The sequence below is a fragment of the Toxorhynchites rutilus genome, chromosome 2 (assembly GCF_029784135.1).
Source record: "Toxorhynchites rutilus septentrionalis strain SRP chromosome 2, ASM2978413v1, whole genome shotgun sequence".
Lineage (NCBI taxonomy): Eukaryota > Metazoa > Arthropoda > Insecta > Diptera > Culicidae > Toxorhynchites > Toxorhynchites rutilus.
The window spans coordinates 200400848-200419875 of record NC_073745.1 but is presented as its reverse complement, the minus strand read 5'-3'; the positions used below and the strand labels follow the sequence as shown (position 1 = coordinate 200419875).

Below are 19028 nucleotides of genomic sequence, written 5' to 3'. Positions count from 1 at the left end.
ATCCAACTGGTACCCAACGAAGGTATGCGTAATGCAACCGATGTACGACGTATATTTGCTTGAAGTGTGATGGGGGTTTACACCCTTCTGAGTGCTTTTTCCGGTACCATACTCAGTTATACTAAATCCGATACACTGTCGTTCTACGCATAACTGTACTATGTTCTATGCAATCCCTATGAACCGTGGGACAATTATGCGTAGAACGGCAGGTCACGAAAGTGCTAATAAACCATGGAAATGGTTGTTGAAGTTGAATTTTATGAAATAAAACCGTTTTGTTCGATATTCAAATGATTTCCACTTTTGATACTGCATCAGCTCAGCGTATGAAATTTCATACGTCGAATAACTTCCAAAGAACTCCAAACCAAAATATTGCGTTTCCCCTCCGTTTCGGAAAAAACCTAGATGAACTAGAAAGTTTCATGCCATTTGGATCAAGTTCTTGTACACCTGGGCAGTAATGGGTTAACGATAACTTTATTTCATAAAAACGTGACCTGTTTTCTGATTTGGCACCATTTCTGAAAGAAGTCGTTCTACGTTAAAAATGGTAATTATTTCATATTATGTGTTATTGTTACACATATAAAATACAGTGGAAACTGGGTTATCCGCGAGCGGATTATCCTCGGTGCGGATTATCCGCGAAAGCAAGCTGCATAGTAAATCTACAGGCTTTCCCCGAATTTGTCGGTGAATGATTGACTCATACACTTTTGTTTTGGTCATGGCTTTCACATTATCTGATCACTGGTGTACTCGACCTGGTAGATGGATGGTTTAATGATTTATGTATTGATAAAAAATAGTTTTCATGTCGAAATATGTTTTGTTCGTGTTTGAAACTCATTTTTAGTCATTTACAGCGTTATCCGCGATTTTCGTTATCTGCAGTGAGCTAGCCCGACTATTCCGCGGATAATCGGGGTTCTACTGTAGTTTAAAATGAAGTAATTTCAGATGGGCCAACTACCGGACCGCAGGTTGAGTATAGCTGGTCTAACCAGTGTTGCCACACGTACAGATTTATCTGGAAAGGTACAGATTTTTTCTTTATTTTTGGTACAGATTCTGTACGGTACCGAGTACAGAATTTCGTCGAAAATTACAGATTGGTACATATTTTTTCCGTGGGTGAAATTTCTTACATTCGAACGAAGCAACATTAAGGTACATGACGCCGTACTTTTACGCCGCAGTATCGCTTGGAGCGATTTTGACGTAGGACTACGTCTTTCATTTCTATACTGGGGTGTAAGTTCAAAGCTTCGAAAACGAAAGCGTTACGCCGGAGAACGAGAATTTGAACGCTAATAGCTCCTAAACAACTGAACGAAATGGTATTATAAACACCTCATTCGAAAGATAAAATGTCTACGCGTGATATGCTTGTTATTTTTTGATCCAAAAACTTGTTTCAATAGCCCTAAAGTTGCTTTCAAAACAGGCTATTGAAATCACACCAATCGGTATATAAGCAAGTGCCGCTCAGAAATCCGCTCAGTTATGATTGCGCAACGATTGAGGTACGATCGTTGGAATGGATGGATGTTTCCCTAACACAGACTTCAAAACCATGGAGCCAAGGGAAATCGGCATTGCAAAATAGATGCAAGCAGCGGGTACTTTTGTACTGGTTTGCGTTTCTGGAAATCGGAAAGTTTCCCTAACACAGACTTCAAAACCATGGAGCCAGGGGAAATCGGCATTGCAAATTAGATGCAAGCAGCGGAAACGTTTGTATTCATTTGCGTTTTTGCAAATTGGAATGTTTCCCTAACAGACTTCAAAACCATGGAGCAAGGTCAAATTGGTATAGCAAATTAGATCCAAGCAGCGAGTACCTTTGTACTCATTCGCGTTTTTGCAAATTGGAGTGTTTCCCTAACACAGATTTCAAAAACATGAAGCCTGGGGAAATTGGCATTGCAAAATAGATGCAAAATACGGGTACTTTTATACTCGCTCGCATTTTTGCAAACCGGAATGTGTTTTCCCAATACAGATTCAGAAACCAAGAAGTTGGGAAAATCGGCATTGCAGATATATTCAAGTCGGCAATACTTTTATACCCCTATGCATTTTTACACGCCGGAATTCGTTTTGATAACACGGTCTATGAAAGAGGGTACAAATGCAACGCTTTGGCTCGATTATTCAAGACTGCATTGGAAGATATCTCGTCATGTCGCCAGCTCACTGAACTTCTACGCAGACCGTTTAATGATTGCGATAACTACTACCATAATGCATTAATTGACTTCAATTGGGATTTGTTTGCAATTGAATTCGTAAATAGTTTCATTCATTCACTAGTTTAATTAATAAGTTAATCAATGCACACAAAAGATAGCTCTGCGCAGCGGCGATATCATACCCAATGAGGAACATCCGAGGTGGGATTACTGCTAATTGAAGAAATACAATTGATTTTCAAGCGGTTATATCATAGGTATAATCCATCCATAGCGAGTTTTTTTTTTGTCGATTTTCTGTTCTTGTGCGGTTTTTTTGTGCGGTGTATGAAAAGAAGCATATTTGACGAAGTTATCGTCCATTTAGTTTTTTTCGATGGTTTATATGCATTTCAGTGCAAAAAAAAGCATATTTGCGTCTCAATTATCCACTTCTGAAATCATTCCCCTCCTCTCATCAAATGCTCTAAGTTTTTTCAAGTTTTTGCATGACATGATTTCTAACAGCAACACGTTTCGACATGCAACTAAAAGCACAAAACAGCCATGCGCAACCGAAAAGGCAGAGTGTCTCATTGCAAAGCAGGAAAATAAAAGAAAATTGAACGGAGAATGGCGTGGATTTGAGTTATTTTCTTGGGGGAAACTTTTTTTATACGATCCCTATCTACCGCACAAAAAAAGTTTTTTTTAAAAATGTGTACACTATTTTTTAAAGTTGCTGGTGAAGTTTTGCATGATTTTTTATGCGACTTTTTTTGTGCGGTCCCTATCCCCCGCTCAAAAAAAATGGTTTGCCTGTATAAGCATTATAAAACACACGATGGACTTGCAAATGTAAATGTAGTATTTGTAGTGAATAAATGAGTAGTTTTTCATGCTAAATTTCTACAACGAATATTTTCGATGATACAGATTTTTGGTACAGATTTTTGGACAAAAAAGTACAGACGAGAAAGATTTTTAACCCCTCTGGTACAGATTAAAATGTGGCAACACTTGGTCTAACCAATATTCACAAGTTGATGGAGCATGGCTCTCATACACATCACACTGCATTTGATGGCTTTCTGCTGCTATTTTCATCACGTGAAGACTAAACAGTAAAGCTTCTCGTGAGTACATCTTTGTTGACTCAAAAGATATCATGTTCGAATCAAAAATAGAAACGTTGTTCATCCTTCCGGAAAATGCTACGCACTGAAGACAAAAGGACAACACTAGAGCTTGAACAAAAAAAAAGTTGAAACAATGCCCGATACGTCTCAGTACCACGAATGTCATCTGTTAGAAATCTTCTAAGCTTACTTGCATACTCAGTATTTATCATCATCGCCGAATACTTCGTCAAAGAGATGAAAAAAATATAGTTTGCCTGTGAAAAAATGAGGTAAAATAGTAAACATGCATTAATAATTTATTCCACTTGTGGACAGGACAAATGTGAGCGCAAAGCATTGCTTAGAGTGAGTGGTGCACCAACAGAACAGACAAAAACACTATTTTTGGCGCCCCCGAGGGCTATCTATCCGATAACGGACGAAAGAAATAATCCAAATAATTTATTATATTCATCGGTGCCTGCTGCTGCTGCTGCTACTGATGCTGTTGGATACAAACGCGAGTCAAATTTGCATTTGATTGTCCCGTTCCGGATCGATGAGCGGATGCGCGCGCTTTGTGCAAAACAGGTTGCGAATGATAACTTGTATCCGGCGGCAGGACGAACGAACGAACGAACGGACGGTTGCGCTTCTCCATTTCATATCGCCATCATCTGCTTCAATAATGCCTAAACGATTTTGCCGCTTGTTATTGAATTATTTTCGATGTTTCTGACATCATATATCACTCTGGGTACTAAACAAACTAATGAAAATTGCAAGCGCGCAACTAATGCAAGCGATAGGTTCCGATTTGGATGGCATGCAATAAATTCAATAATGCCTCAAGTTGAATGTTTGAAAACAAACATCGATTAATTCGATGGGAACTGAATGTTTTATGGAACACCAACGGTATCGGGTTTCTAGTAGTGGCTGAGAGGCCTATCATGCTTCTGACAACTTGATAGACAGCTAAATTCCAAAAACCCGCAAAGTGGCTCGCAATTGGAAGGGTAGCTAATTCGACGAGGCAACAATTTCGAAGAAATCATGTCATTCGTAATTGTAACCTTCAAGGGGAATTAATGAACTGCTTAAAATAGCTGAAGACCATCATTACATAATTACATTTAGCGTGACGTTAGAAACAATCAATGGTATTGTATGGATACGGGTGAACGGAAATTACTTATTATTTTGAGTTGATGTTATACAAAGGTTATAAACCTGCCCCAAACACATATCTTAAAATAATCTATGCCTTCCATCAGTCGAAGAACTCCGTCGAGATGAATATATCAGCATAATTCAGCATAATATTCCAACGTTACTTCCACAAACCGTTCATTACAAGCCACCAACAACAAAGAAAGATATCCGCGCTCGTGTAGAGAACGTGAAGGAAACAGCATTTCATTTTATCGACAAAGCTTCGCCTCGTTTCAGAATAAAAATGAATAAAAATGTACATAACGAGTCTCAATGATATGAACCCACCTTGGATTGCTAACCAGGACTATTATTCAGTGGTGTTAGAATTGATTAGCCTTCCATCCATCGGTGCAGATGTTTCACATTTTTCTACTTACATAGATATGCTACAATCGGGCTCCACCAAGCGAAAGGTGGCGAATCAATTCAAAAAATTACGTTGGATTGAAGTTCTTTTTTTGGTTCATGCTCGAGGACATCTTTGCGTAGATTGGGTATTTATTAATTTATTTGTTCATATTTTGGACCATTTAAAGAGTATCCGCGGTTGTTTTGTCGATGGTCATATATCGTGTAACAAAAAAAACAATTTCACTGAAGAAACGCGTTCTGAAAGATGACATTTCACTGCATTTTTTTGGGGGGAATAAAATCATTCCATTTTTGAATCACGCAAGCGAAGTCTTTGTTCAGAACCATCAATTTGAATCGACTCTCTTGACGAAGAACCTTGCGATTTTCATGCAATGTTATCTACTGCGTTCAAATAATTACACTGAAATTATTGCAACTTAATTCTGCATGTATTTATCCCTGGTCACCATGTGGGATAGCTGTTAGCCGTAACTGAATATGCATACGACCCTATATTCTACCCCAGGTCTCCTCAACTTCACATAAATTGAAACAAGCGGCACGGTTTGCGGTTACACATGGATTGTGGTGACCTTGAACTAATAACATTTTTTACCCCACATCGAGGCTGCCTTCTCTCGGCTCCTTACGTGACACATGCGACTTTTAATTTACCTCTAACCTAGTTGATATTTATAGTTGTTTTCAGCAAAAACAATCGGCCAGGCAATCCATGACAATGAACAGCGAGCATTTCACGACAACTCCGCCGCGCTATAATAAACCGATCCGTGGCGATGCTCGGACAAAGTTTTTCGACCGAGGTCTAATTTGGCCTTTTGGAGCTTGTGACATTGGAGTAGGAAGTATCTTTGTTAAAGGTTGGCACGGTGACATAAATCACGATGAATGTAGTGATAGGGATGTATTTTCTGCTTGCATGAATCGTTGCATTTTTTTTTTGTTTTTTTTGTAGAATTGGAACAATGATTATCTCGTGTTGCTATCATTTGCAGCATAAAAAAACTTCTCTCAAAATTTTTGAATGAGCAGTTGTCGTGCAGAAAAAAATCAGTTTTTATAGAGGTACTAGCTGACCCGGCATGCTTCGTCTCGCCCAAAATTTGTATTTCGTTATCAATACCTCCAAACATTCCCGTTTTCTTACTAAGCGCAAGTTCATGAGTCCAATCGCAGAACTGCTCATTGATTGATCTATTATTCGACCCCGTTGAATTTACCTTTTACTAAAAAATTCCTAGTACTTCTGCCAAAACTCATCATTATAATATCAGATTATTTTCAGACACAATTCTCGTCCAAGATTTTTCAACCACTTGCAAATAACATGTTTCTCCGTTACATGGAATAAATGTTTGATACAAAAAATATGATACAATAAAGACAGACCCCTCCCCTCTTCTCCCCTTAGCAACCCCTTGTTTTTTATTGGTATGGCAGCCCCCCTTAGAGAGGGGGGTGGAGTGTCTAGCCACCATAGAAACATCTATTGCACCTTAAAACCTCCATATGCCTAATTTGGTTACATTTGCTTGGATATTTCTCGAGTATTGCAGACATTTGTGTTTCATTTGTATGGCAGCCCCCTCTTAAAGAGGGGGGAGGGGTCTCAAACTATCATGAAACATGAAACTTCCCGGCCCCAAAACCCCTACATACCAATTTTCATGTCAATCGGTTTAGTAGTTTCCTAGTCCATAAGAATCAGACAGACAGACAGACAGAAATCCATTTCTATATATATAGATTAAATTTTAAGTCCAAGCAGTTCTGTGTTCTGTGATTTATTTCAATTTAAAGTTTTATGCCTTTAAACCCGGGTTTCTAAGAAATTATACGGTTAGCTTCCGTCAGTTTTCCCGTTTTTCCCAAGATGAGGCAATTGAATGTCGTATAACATCTCTCGATTTCCCTAACATGAATTACCATGCCTTATCTTCAAATAAACTCGAGTTCTTCCAATTCCAACCAAGCGTCATAACATTGCGCAATGGTCGAGGAAGCACATTGAAGTGGAAATTTGCATCTAGAGCACGACATTTATTCTCTAGACAAAAAATGTGTTCGACAAAGTTGTTACATATGATAGAGCACTCCTTTTTATGTTGTAAGGGAGCAAAAAATGCCCCCAAACCAAATCACCAGCTTTGTGATAAATATTGTATAGGATAAGGATAACAAGAAATTTTGGCGGTTTATTTGAACCCATAAGGGGTTTTAACATAGGATCTACAGGGTGGGCCATTTAAAGTGGAAGCATTTGGCAACCCCATAACTTTTGACAGAGATGTCAGATTAACAAATGTCATACCGCGTTGGAAGCGTCATTTCAGTACAATTTTAACCATGGAACAATACACACCTAAACAACGCGCTGAAATTGTTCAGCTGTACATTCAAAATAACTTCTCAATTGTGTTAACTAAACGTGCGTGGAAAAATAAAAATAAAGTTAAAACATCGCCTGGAGACAACACTAATCGTCTGAAAACCCTCAATTCATCGAAACGCAACCTCTTTACGACCAAAAAATTACTGTGTGGTGTGGCATTTATGCCGATAAAGTCATCGGCCCGTACTTCTTTGAAAACGAAAATGGAGCAACGGTAACCGTGAATGGGGAGTGTTATCGGACAATGATAACCGATTTTTTATTGCCATTTGTTCGTGAAAATGAATTGGACAATTACTGGTTCCAACAGGACGGCGCTACATGCCATACAGCGGCTGCCACGACCAAATTATTGCGCGAAATGTTCCCCGGAAGATTAATATCGAAAAACGGCGATTATGACTGGCCACCGAGATCACCTGATTTGACGCCTCCTGACTTTTTTTATGGGGATATTTAAAATCCAAGGTATACACTGGTAAACCAAGGACCCTGGCTGCGCTGAAAGACAATTTTTTTTATCCCATCCGTTTATTAGGCTCATTTAGCAATTCAGCTGTCACAGAGCCGAATTTATTTGTATACATTTTTATGTTTTTAAGATAACTATTGTTGTATATTATTTAGGCTTAAGATTCCTATCCATCGATAAACAATAGTTTTTTTTTTATATATAACACAGTAGCTGTTTAGGCCTAAGAATATACCAATTCTATCGATACACAACACATGCCGAGTATTCCATTTCTATCGATACACAACACATGCCGCCTTTTTCGGCGTTAGAATATTCCTATTGTTCGAATGTTCACAGTTGGACTGTTCACAACGGGACTGCTGATATGAGGCTTCCATTGCTGTGTTAGAATTAGCACCAATTACCGATGCAGCAGATCGTAATGTGAGCGGTAAGGGACTGGGATTACCGACACATGATGATTGTTGCGTGGACGTAGTAGCTAGAATAACACACAAAGATGGTCAGTTGAGGGGCCCTGAGTTATTAGCTCATGATCGTTCGCTTAGTAGCGGACACGCAACCAATTAGACTACGAAGACCCCCTGAAAGACAATATCCGACAAGAAATTGCTGCCATATCGGCCGAAACATTGGGCAAAGTGATGGAAAACGCCGAAAAAAGGGAACATTTTGCGGTCAAGGCCAGAGGTGGTCATTTACGAGATATTATAATCAAAAAGTAGTTAGAACAAATCTCCTTGGACCAATATAAATGAATTTCAAAAAAAAAAATTTAAAATTCCACTTCTTTACTTTGCTATTGCAAAAACAAATCCTTCCACTTTAAATGGCCCACCCTGTATATAGGAAAACGTACTTTTTTGTTTATTTCACGCCATCTTTAAAAGCTTCGAGATAAAAATTTAAAAAAAATACTGAATGTGCATCTTACTACGGTGTATCAAGAAAAATTATTTAAAACAAATTATTAAAAATTTAAGTACTAAAAAAAATTTGAGTTTAAAAAAAATTTTTTTTTGGGGTTTAGAGATTTAGTACTACTCTAATTCATATTTAAATGTTTTCTATTTGGAGTAGCCAGAGCCCGAAAAAAGACTGAAAAACCCGGGAAAAGTGCGATCGGTAAGACGAATGAAACAACACGCTTGCGACTTAGTTCACAGTTAAATTCAATATATTTTAATGCATTGATATGAGACAATAGCTGGTATATGGGATGCTGCGTGGTACAATTGTCCGACAGTTAGTCGAAAAGGGGACGTCCAGAGATGTCGCTTGAACACTATTTTCTAGATATGTGTGATTTTTTTCAGATTTTCCTTCAATGTTGCGCGGTACAAAAAATATTTTCGTCAAATTTCCAACGGGTCTGGCTGGGTAAGGGAGTAAAAAGTGCCCCCAAATCAAATCACCAGCTATATGTTGGCAGTACTACCATATATTAGGCTGTCAAAAAAGTCCTGCGGTATTTCCGCGAGGTGTCGTTGTAAGCGCGTAATTCTAGTTGTATTCATTATATAGAGTCATACTATAGCTTGTTGGAAAGGTATTTTAGCGCTAATAAATAATAAAAAATAAGGTAATATAGTCCTTGACAGTGTTTTGTTTGGTTAAGTCGTTCGTGAGTTATAATGTTGCAAATATGGAGCAAAATAAAGAGAAAATCCGACATATTTTACAGTACTACTATGACAAAGGCAAAAATGCATCTCAAGCTGCCAATAAAATTTGTGCAGTTTATGGACCCGATATAGTTTCCATTTCCACCGCACAGCGATGGTTTCAACGTTTTCGTTCTGGTGTAGAGGTCGTCGAAGATGCGCCACGCTTCGGAAGGCCTGTCGTCGAAAATTGCGACAAAATCGCTGAATTAGCCGAGAAAGACCGGCATAGTAGCAGCCGTAGCATCGGCCAAGAGCTGGGGATAAGTCATCAAACCGTTATTAACCATTTGAAGAAGCTTTGATTCACAAAGAAGCTCGATGTATGGGTGCCACACACGTAGACGCAAAAAAACATCTTTGACCGTATCGACGCATGTGAATCGCTGCTGAATCGCAACAAAATCGACCCGTTTCTGAAGCGGATGGTGACTGGCGATGAAAAGTGGGTCACTTACGACAATGTGAAGCGCAAACGGTCGTGGTCGAAGCCCGCTGAAGCGGCTCAGACGGTGCCCAAGCCCTCATTAACGGCCAGGAAGGTGAAACGAGTAGGTCGTTTCATGAAAATTTTAAATTGAGTTACGCCTAATGTTAGATATCAGACCACGAATAGAATCAGACGCTCAGAATAATCGATCAAGAACTTAGTAGTCCTCGACGAAAATTCTAGATTAGAGAATGCCTAAAGATCCGGAAGTAGAGACAGAAATATAAAATTTTTTTACTAGAAGATTCGAAAGGTTTCACAATTGGAAAGAACAGAGGAATCGACCTTTCCATTCTGAGCCGCCGAGCGAAGAAGTTCAATTTTGGTGAAAACGAGTGACATTATTTTGAGTAGTTTTTTTTTGAAGTAACAGTAAAAATAGTTTCAAAACGTTTCGAGTATTAAGTTTTGATTATTTCCAGATATTTTCGGAGTGATTTGGGTAAAAATATCAATAAATCGTGAGTTGCGCGATTATTCAAATCAAGTAGAAGTGAGTTTATTGTTTACTATAAATACGCTTTTGTTCATTGTGTTAAATTTTATTTAGGACAATTGTACAATTGAGTACAACCAATTAGTATAATTAAAAGTTTGTGCAGCAGTGTGCTTTGCACCCAGTAAAACGGAGGTAAATTTTTATTAAAGCAACATTGGTTTGATGATTTTATAATAATGAAAGGCAATTTATACAGCCTTGGTGGCTCCGTGTACAGGTTACATTTACGTGCGCGAGTCCTAGTCGGGACTGCGCTTGCGTTCCGGCGATCAGCCATCGCTGTGAGATCTTGGTACTACGGTAAATCCCCCGGAGTGGTCTATCGCCTCGTGGTTGCATACCACTATAGACCATTCTGGAGCGCGTTGGTCAACGAAAGGGACGGGAAAGTCCACCAACGCCAGCGAGATTTACCGGAATTCACGTCGGTGATAGTTTTGGTGTCGGAGCGGAATAAATCATCACGCTGCTCCACCATTTGAAAACCCCACCGTTGCTGCACGGGTGAGCTCATCCCGGTATTAAAACGCCAATTAGAGTGAGTACCCTGAAACAGAACGCTATATAACGGACCACCACCACAGTTACACGTATAACGACACCAATTAGTAGGGACAAAATATTGTGTTAGTAGGAGAATTATAGAGTTAGGAAAACATGTAAAGTAAAGAGTGACGTCACAAGCAATTTGGAATTGTTGGGAAAAGGAGTTAGGTGTTTTGACGAAAATAAGAAACAAAGATTCGGAAAATTTCTGGAAAAAGATTTGGTTAATTTTTTATCAAAATATTAGCGGTTTATTTTAAAATTAGTAACATTTTCGTATTTAGTTTCGGTTAGAAAGAAAGATTGGGTTCCTCAAAACGTCAGAGAAACTATTCGAAATTCTCGTCAGCAAATTGGGAAGTATGGCAAGCCGCCATTTGAAGGAGGATACTGTAGCGAGGCCTACGGTACGCGCTGGTCCGGGCAACAATCAATCCGAATCCCGACAGAGGACATTGATCCTCTGGCGCAAAAGTCGGCGATTTTAAAAGGTTCGCACAGGACCCCCCTTACAAAGGTTCTGCTGGGTGTTTGGTGGGATTGTCAAGGAATAATCTATTATGAGCTGCTTCCCTATTGCCAAACGCTCAATTCGGACCTGTACTGCCAACAACTGGACCACTTGAAGGTAGCACTCATGAAGAAGAGTCCATCTTTGATACACAGAGGCCGCATTGTCTTCCATCAGGACAACGCCAGGCCACACACTTCTTTGGTGACGCGCCAGAAGCTCCGGGAGCTCGGATGGGAGGTTATTTTGCATCCGCCGTATAGTCCGGACCTTGCACAAAGTGACTTCCACCTGTTTTTGTCCATGGCGAACGAGCTAGGTAGTCAGAAGTTAGCCACAAAAGAGGCCTGTGAAAATTGGCTATCCGAGTTTTTTGCCAATAAGGAAGCGAGCTTCTATAACAGGGGTATTATGAAGTTGGCATCTCGTTGGGAACAAGTCATCGAACAAAACGGCGCATATTTGACTTAAAACCGATGATTGTAACTAATTTTATGAACAAATGAAAATTATAAAAAAAATACCGCAGGACTTTTTTGACAGCCTAATATTAGACACAAAACACTACGAGAAAATATTTATTCGTGTTTGCTTAAACTTTTTTCGATCTTTTCCTCCTGTCCTACGTTAACTATTTCAGTCAATTTTTTCATGTTCAAAGTTCGACATTGTTTGTTGATAATTGAAGAGTGACAAACGAAGCAGTATTTGAATCATATTTCAACCGAATTTTTTCTGTCAAAAAGTTTCAAGTTTCAAACAGTATATTTCGACCACAAGGTTGGCATTATTTCTAATAATGGATGGATTTTAGTATTGAATGTACACTGAGAGAAACAATTAGTAAATACGACGAATTTTTTGGTACATGTTACCCATTCTCTAGTCATTTTCTACCCTACTAATCAAAATTTGAAAAAGTTGTGTTTATGTTGAAAGTTCCATTTGTTGTCGATGGTTTTGCAAATTGGTTACCATTAGTTGTTGTCGTGGCTGTTGTGGCTGTTGCATAATGTGTTGCTGGCCAGACATAGTTTGTTGGTCTTGAATAATATGCTGACCCCCAACTGGTATCTGTTGGGGGGCCAGTTGGTTTTCCGGGGTCATATAATAAACATTTGGATTAAAGTTTCGACCAGCAGGAGGTCTGAAATTTGTATTAAAATTTTGGTTTCTTGGCAATCTTGAATTAATTTGTTGATTGGTAAATGAATTTTGCCGCCAGTTGTTTTGTTGTGTTTGGTTATTTCTGTTTTGTTGGCGCAGATTTGGATTGTTAAATTGTGGATTTCGATATCAACGATTTTGATTTTGGTAATTTTGGTTGCCATATTTATTATTTTGATACGTATATCTATTTTGAGACTGATTTCCCGGTCCTCTGTTATTGTTTCGTTTATTGTAAGCGAATACTTTTGCTGAATCACTTAGTAATTTTTCAGATTCTATCTCTGAAGCCTTTTCTATTGCTTTGGTTAGAGAGTTGAATTCTCTGTATTTAAGTAGTTGTTTTATTTCGTTGTTTCTAGCGCCAGTTGATAATGCTTTTAATCCAGCATTCGTGGCAAGTTTTGTAGCCGTTTCTAGTGGAACGTTTTCGTTTAAATACGCACGTTCCAAATTGAGAGTTAGTTTTTCAATTTCCTCTGAGAATTTAACGAAACTGTCGCTCTGCTTAGTTGCATTTAGTTTCGCGATTAACGTGTTCGGCTCGACTGAAATTTGGCATTTTTCTTTCAGTTTTGTTATGATGGTGTCGATACTGTTTGGAGTTTCTGTTATTGCAGCTCGTGCTTTTCCTTCCATACGTGAAAGGATTGTTTGTATTGCTGCTGCATTATTATCGTTGTTGATCAGTGGCTTACACGCCTGCAACGACGATATTACGTTATTAAGTTTATCTGGTTTTCCATCGTAAGGTGGAACCAGGGACGTGATTACCTTTATTATTTCTACTACGCTAGCCATTTTAGATTCGTATAATAATTTTGTATGATTACAAAATATCACTGCGTTTACTAGCGATTTAAACTTAATTCTCCTCTCTGGGGAGTAGGTTAGTTTTTGGGTAATAATTACATAAATTTCGTCGTATAATGACCTTGCTAATTTCGTATAGTATGTGAGCTGTGTTAATGATAATTGCTCTTCAATTTTAGCTAATTTTACAATCACTTCATTGTAGGTTATTTTTAGTAGGCTTTGTTTTGATAATAATGTAGTTTGTAGGAATTTCCTATTAGGATTTTTCTTTAAGTGCGATTGCAAATTTTTTAGCACTAATATTTTGTCCTCTAGTTCTAGTATTTGTGCTTCCATTAAAACATATCTCTTAAATTTATGTAGTTATAAACATTTGTCTTTCATTTCTTTTACCTTGTTGCTTGATGCGTTTAGAGTTGTCACATTGGTGTGTTGATATCCTTCCTTACCGGTTGTGACCTGCTTATCGGTGCGATCAAGCAGTGGGTTATTCGTGGTGTCTGCTGGGCCTCCCTCGGTGCGAGAGGCTTTTCGTATAAGCCATTGGCTTAGCCACTTCGATGACTTCACAGTATCTTCGTTTCTCACATAAAACGATGTTTTTTCACACTTGTAATGCTGCAACTGACCTCGCAGCTTTGAGGTCAGTTGCAGCATTACAGTCGCGCGTGCACTTTTTGTACTGTTCATATATTTTCAAACCAGCCGATACCAATAGTATGGCCAGTATTATCCATAGGAGAAATTCGCTATTTTCATGGAACAGCGTGTGCTGTTCCAAACTGTTTAAAATGGTTACCTGGGCGTCGCCAGTATTGTCTTGTTTCTTTTTTGAACTTATTAGCCCCATTGCTCACTTTTGATTTATCTCACTGTCTCACTGTATAGGTCGCTGCACCGTTTTGTACCACTTGCTAATAATTGTGACACCAAAATAGTTCACTTTTCCGTCGTCGACGAAGAGACTATTGTATTCAAAATGCACTTAACATATGAACGCGATGATTTGACCACCGACGTGTTCTGACATTGCTCGTTGTTGTAACATTACGCCTCTACTCGTAGTTAATATTAGTTGTCCATGTTCAATGGGCATTAACTTTTTTGCGTGTGCTCGAATGTTTTTTGCTTTGGTGGGTATGGGATGTTTCAGTACATTTACCATGTTGAATTTCTCGGTAATTTTTACTGCACACGAATTTTTGAACTTTTTTATCACTTCCCCAAATTGTTTTTCCTCTAGCGCTTTCAACAGGCTAGAAATGCTTTTTATATTTGTGTCTATAAGGATTGGTAAATTCACTTCACTCGCGGGTTTTAGTCTTCTTAATGTTTCATTTATTTTAGTAATCGTCATTGTCGCACTTCACTTCATTTATTTATTATTTTTTTTTTCACTTTAGGCAGGCTTCGCATCTCGGACGGTCGCCATGTACTGTTCAAAAAGTTTACTGTTAGCTTGAGAATCTTGTAGAGGCTTTCTTTTGACTTATAAGGTATCCTACAGTGGACCAGAAAGGTAGCACCAAACGGTATCCACTAGTAGGACCTCAAACTCGCGAGTTAAGCTTGTAGAAGGTCTCAAAAGCAATTGTCTCTCGTTTATTGATGTCGGATATTTATATGGATTTACACAGTTTGTTCAGCTTAATTCTATCCTACTCTTATTCTATAATAATCATGTAAGTGAATGAGACAGCGGGAGAATCACACTTTGGTTTTGTAAAAATGCATTGTCAAATATTCAGTTGGCAATGGCCCTCAACCGATAGTGCAATTTGAAACCCTTCGTTTCATTGCCACTCGGTCGGGACCACGCGGCTGGAAGGAAGGGGAAAGAGATAATTTAACATAGGTTGAGGACTGCACTTGTTGCTGACGCATATGGACGTAATTTAATTTGCTTATGCAATATTTGTTTATATTTTACAGGGCGGATGGCATTTTGGATAATTTATTGATGTGTTGTATTACAGGGGTTTTTAGCCCATGACATTAGTACATGCTACGAAAAAAAATGGTAGGCACAAATGTCAAACGAACTACGATTTGTTGGTCCAACATATGTACAATATCAGTGAAAATGTTGCTTCTTATTTGTGAGAGATAATCATCAGGGATAATGACAATATTTGTGATGATTAATTTTCAATTTAAAAGTTGTATTTGGTTTCATGAAACTCTACATATTTAGAATACATTATAATTATAACGTATAACTTATCCTATATACAATACAATTCTACAATAATTATTGTCAATAATAATAACATAATACATAATAACGTCAATAAATCTCGTTGCAATTATTAAGGACCGTATCGTTAATTATGGGTACGCTCAAAACACAGCTTTATTTCAAATATTACATTTATTTTTCAGTTCTGATATCAAAATATTGTATCTTATGAATGAAAGAAAGGAGTAACAGTAAAAAATAATCAAGATTCTGATTTTCGCGCCAATGATCGCACCTGCTTCTTGATGTCCCTCATTAGGTTCTGGACAACCGTCTCATCGACTTGTTTGCTCACATTTATCCAATCCTTTTTGAACTGCTCAAGGTCATCGGCTGCCTTGTCCTTCTTCCGCAGTCGTCCCTTCATCAAAGCCCAAAATTTTTCAATAGGGGTTATTTGCGGACAATTTGGAGGATTCATCTCCTTTTCCACAAAATCGACATTATTCTCGCGATACCAATCCAAGGTCAAACGTGCATAGTGGCATGATGCCAAATCAGGCCAAAATAGTGTCGGACCAGTGTGCTTTCGGATGAGCGGTAACACACGCTTTTGGAGACATTCTTTCCGGTAAATTTCACCATTCATATTCCCGAGAGTGAAGAAAGGAGATGATTTCATGCCACATTGACAAACAGCTTGCCAAACCAGCACTTTCTTACCGAATTTTTCGCAAAAAATTGACTTCTCCGCGTTCGGGACATCTGTTCCTTGCTTTACAGTGTAAAACTGTGCCCCAGGAAGAGTTTTGTAGTCCAGTTTGACGTAGGTTTCATCATCCATGACGATGCACAGTTCGCGTTTGCTTAAAATCCCATCGTAAAGCTTACGGGCACGGGTTTTCACGGAACTTGCCTGAATTTGGCTGCGTTTGGGACATTTTTGCTTTCTATATGCCTTCAGTGAGTTACGTTCTTTGGCACGTTGAACCATACCGATTGATGTTCCACACTTTTTTGCGCAATCCCGTATCGATAATTCCTTTTTTCTTTCAAATTGCCTGCAAATCTTTTTATCCAAGTTTGGCTTGGATGGCCCAGGTTTTCTGCCGCGACCGGGTAGATCCTTCAATGTATTATACATACCAAATCGCTTGATAGCGTTTTGGACCGCATGGACGCTTACTCCTTCCGCCTTCGCCAATTTTCTCATTGATATTCCTGTTTCGGAGCAGTATCTGGTCACAATGGATTTTCGTTTTTCTTCTGTTAGCTCTCTCATGATTGCACTTTTAGGAAAAAACGATCTTTTAACAATGCTAACTGAACGCTAACTGTGTCAACAACAGGAGAAAAATAAACAGCTGTCAAAACAAGCTATAGTCTTTTTCAGACGGAGACTCTAAGGCGTACCCATAAATAACGATACGGTCCTTATAAGCAGTGTACAAGGGGAGATTTATAAACGCAGCCTCAACCACATCAATTTCATACGCTTTTCCATGGTCTCGAGCAAGGATGGAAAACAAGGGAGCATGATGTGATTTACGATTAATCGCAAACTGCACAGATCGCAATCTGTGCAAACTGCGACTAACTATTAATCCTCACCCATCATAACCAAATGATTTTCTCTTGGTAACTCTGAGTTGACCAAAGCATTGCTAGACTGAAACTAGTTCGAATAATTGAGTTACTCTCCTTCCTCGTTTTGTTTTCAACTCCTAACAAGAATTTGCTCCATGGGAATGAGTGTCTCTATGACGTACGCTTTACGATTCTCGCTCTCTCGTCCGGGCGTTCAATTTTCCTTTCCGAGCGCGTTTACTTCGATGAAACTGGGTAAAATAAAAAAATGCGCTACAGCAGATAGGACGACTTTAATGTTTCATGTTTCACAGAGGATTTCTCAGATGGTGTTTGAATTAATCTACAAGAGACTACAAACAATAATCCCCCTCAAATCACTATTTTTATGAGTTAATGTAAATGCGTTATTGGCCAAGGCTATTACGACATCGAACACGTGGTCTTGCGAGATATATTTTTCCGCCAACCCAAATACAGACCTCTTTTTTCGGGCCCGAGTAAACTGGTGGCTAGAAAAGACCTTCATTACCTTGAATTAATCAAAAAACATAAATTAGCGCAAATATGTGAACATGTGTTTTTTGTGTAAGAACGTAAATATTTGCTCATAATTTTTTTGGATTGTGGAACTCACAGTTTTTGGGTGGGGGGGAATACTCATACAACTCAAATGGATAATGATTATCTGCTATCACAAAGCTGAGATTTTTTTTGACATTTTGTTTTACTATTGATTCATTCAAAAAAAAAAGCTTTATTTTTAAATGTTTTCTTATCCTGAGACTGGCTCACCATATTGTACTGCTACTAAAACCGTAGGATAAATTCAAGGATATTTTTTATTCATTTTCGGCGAATAATCAATAGAGTGCCGAGATATGAAACATCAGAATAATAGCAAAAACAATATTACGATCATAAAGTGTTGGACAGACTATTCCAGACGACATTGGATTATATTCCATCTGATCATCTTTAGAAAGGTTAATGACCTTCAAAGGATAAATTTATCTTGGGCACATTGAATTGATGTTCATGACTTCCAGTCGGACGTTTATTCGCTCTGATAATAAGCATATATTCCAATGCCGTCAGTTCACTGAAATTCTTCGCATACCGTTTGATGATAAGGTAGGATGTTGATAATCATGTGCTGCGATACCTATTGTTCCAACAGTATTCATTCGACAATATGAAGACTGAATACCTGAAATTAACCAGATTCAACCATGCAAATCTGCGGTCAAAGCAGTATGTACACTTGAGAGATGCAACAAGTTTGAAGGGATATAAAAAAAACATTAGTCATTCGATAAATCTACTGCCACATATGTCGGAAGTCCACGATATATGACTAACATACGTCCATACTAATTCATTACATTTATTCGCAGCGAAGAACGTAACCACACAGAATTGAATTAATCAAATATGTGATCCGTTTTATCTACAAAATAAAAAAGGGTCTGAAATTCAATCGAATTCGAAAGGTGTTTCGTGAAGTCACTAATTGAATTACTAATGGAAAAAATATTTGGAGAGAAATGTGAATGTTCAGAATTATTGGAATCTAAAAAACGATTTTGGGCGGGATGATATTCGCCCAAATCTGCTGGTAATAAAATTAATCAATTGCATCCATTACTCGTCTGCTGTTTATCGGGCGGGAGACGACAGCAAAATAAAATCGACACGAGACTGAGTCAGCCACTCACTGCGGTCAGTGCAATAGAGAATTAAAAATCCCTCGATGAGTGTCGTAAGATTTCAGTTGATCGTCTCTTGTACACTTTACGATCAAG

General features: G+C 38.4%; 1 pseudogene; it reads left to right on the top strand.

The window, feature by feature from the left end:
• Positions 1-2357: 2357 nt before the first annotated feature.
• On the top strand, positions 2358-2535 carry LOC129772362 (U4 spliceosomal RNA; annotated as a pseudogene).
• Positions 2536-19028: the final 16493 nt, after the last annotated feature.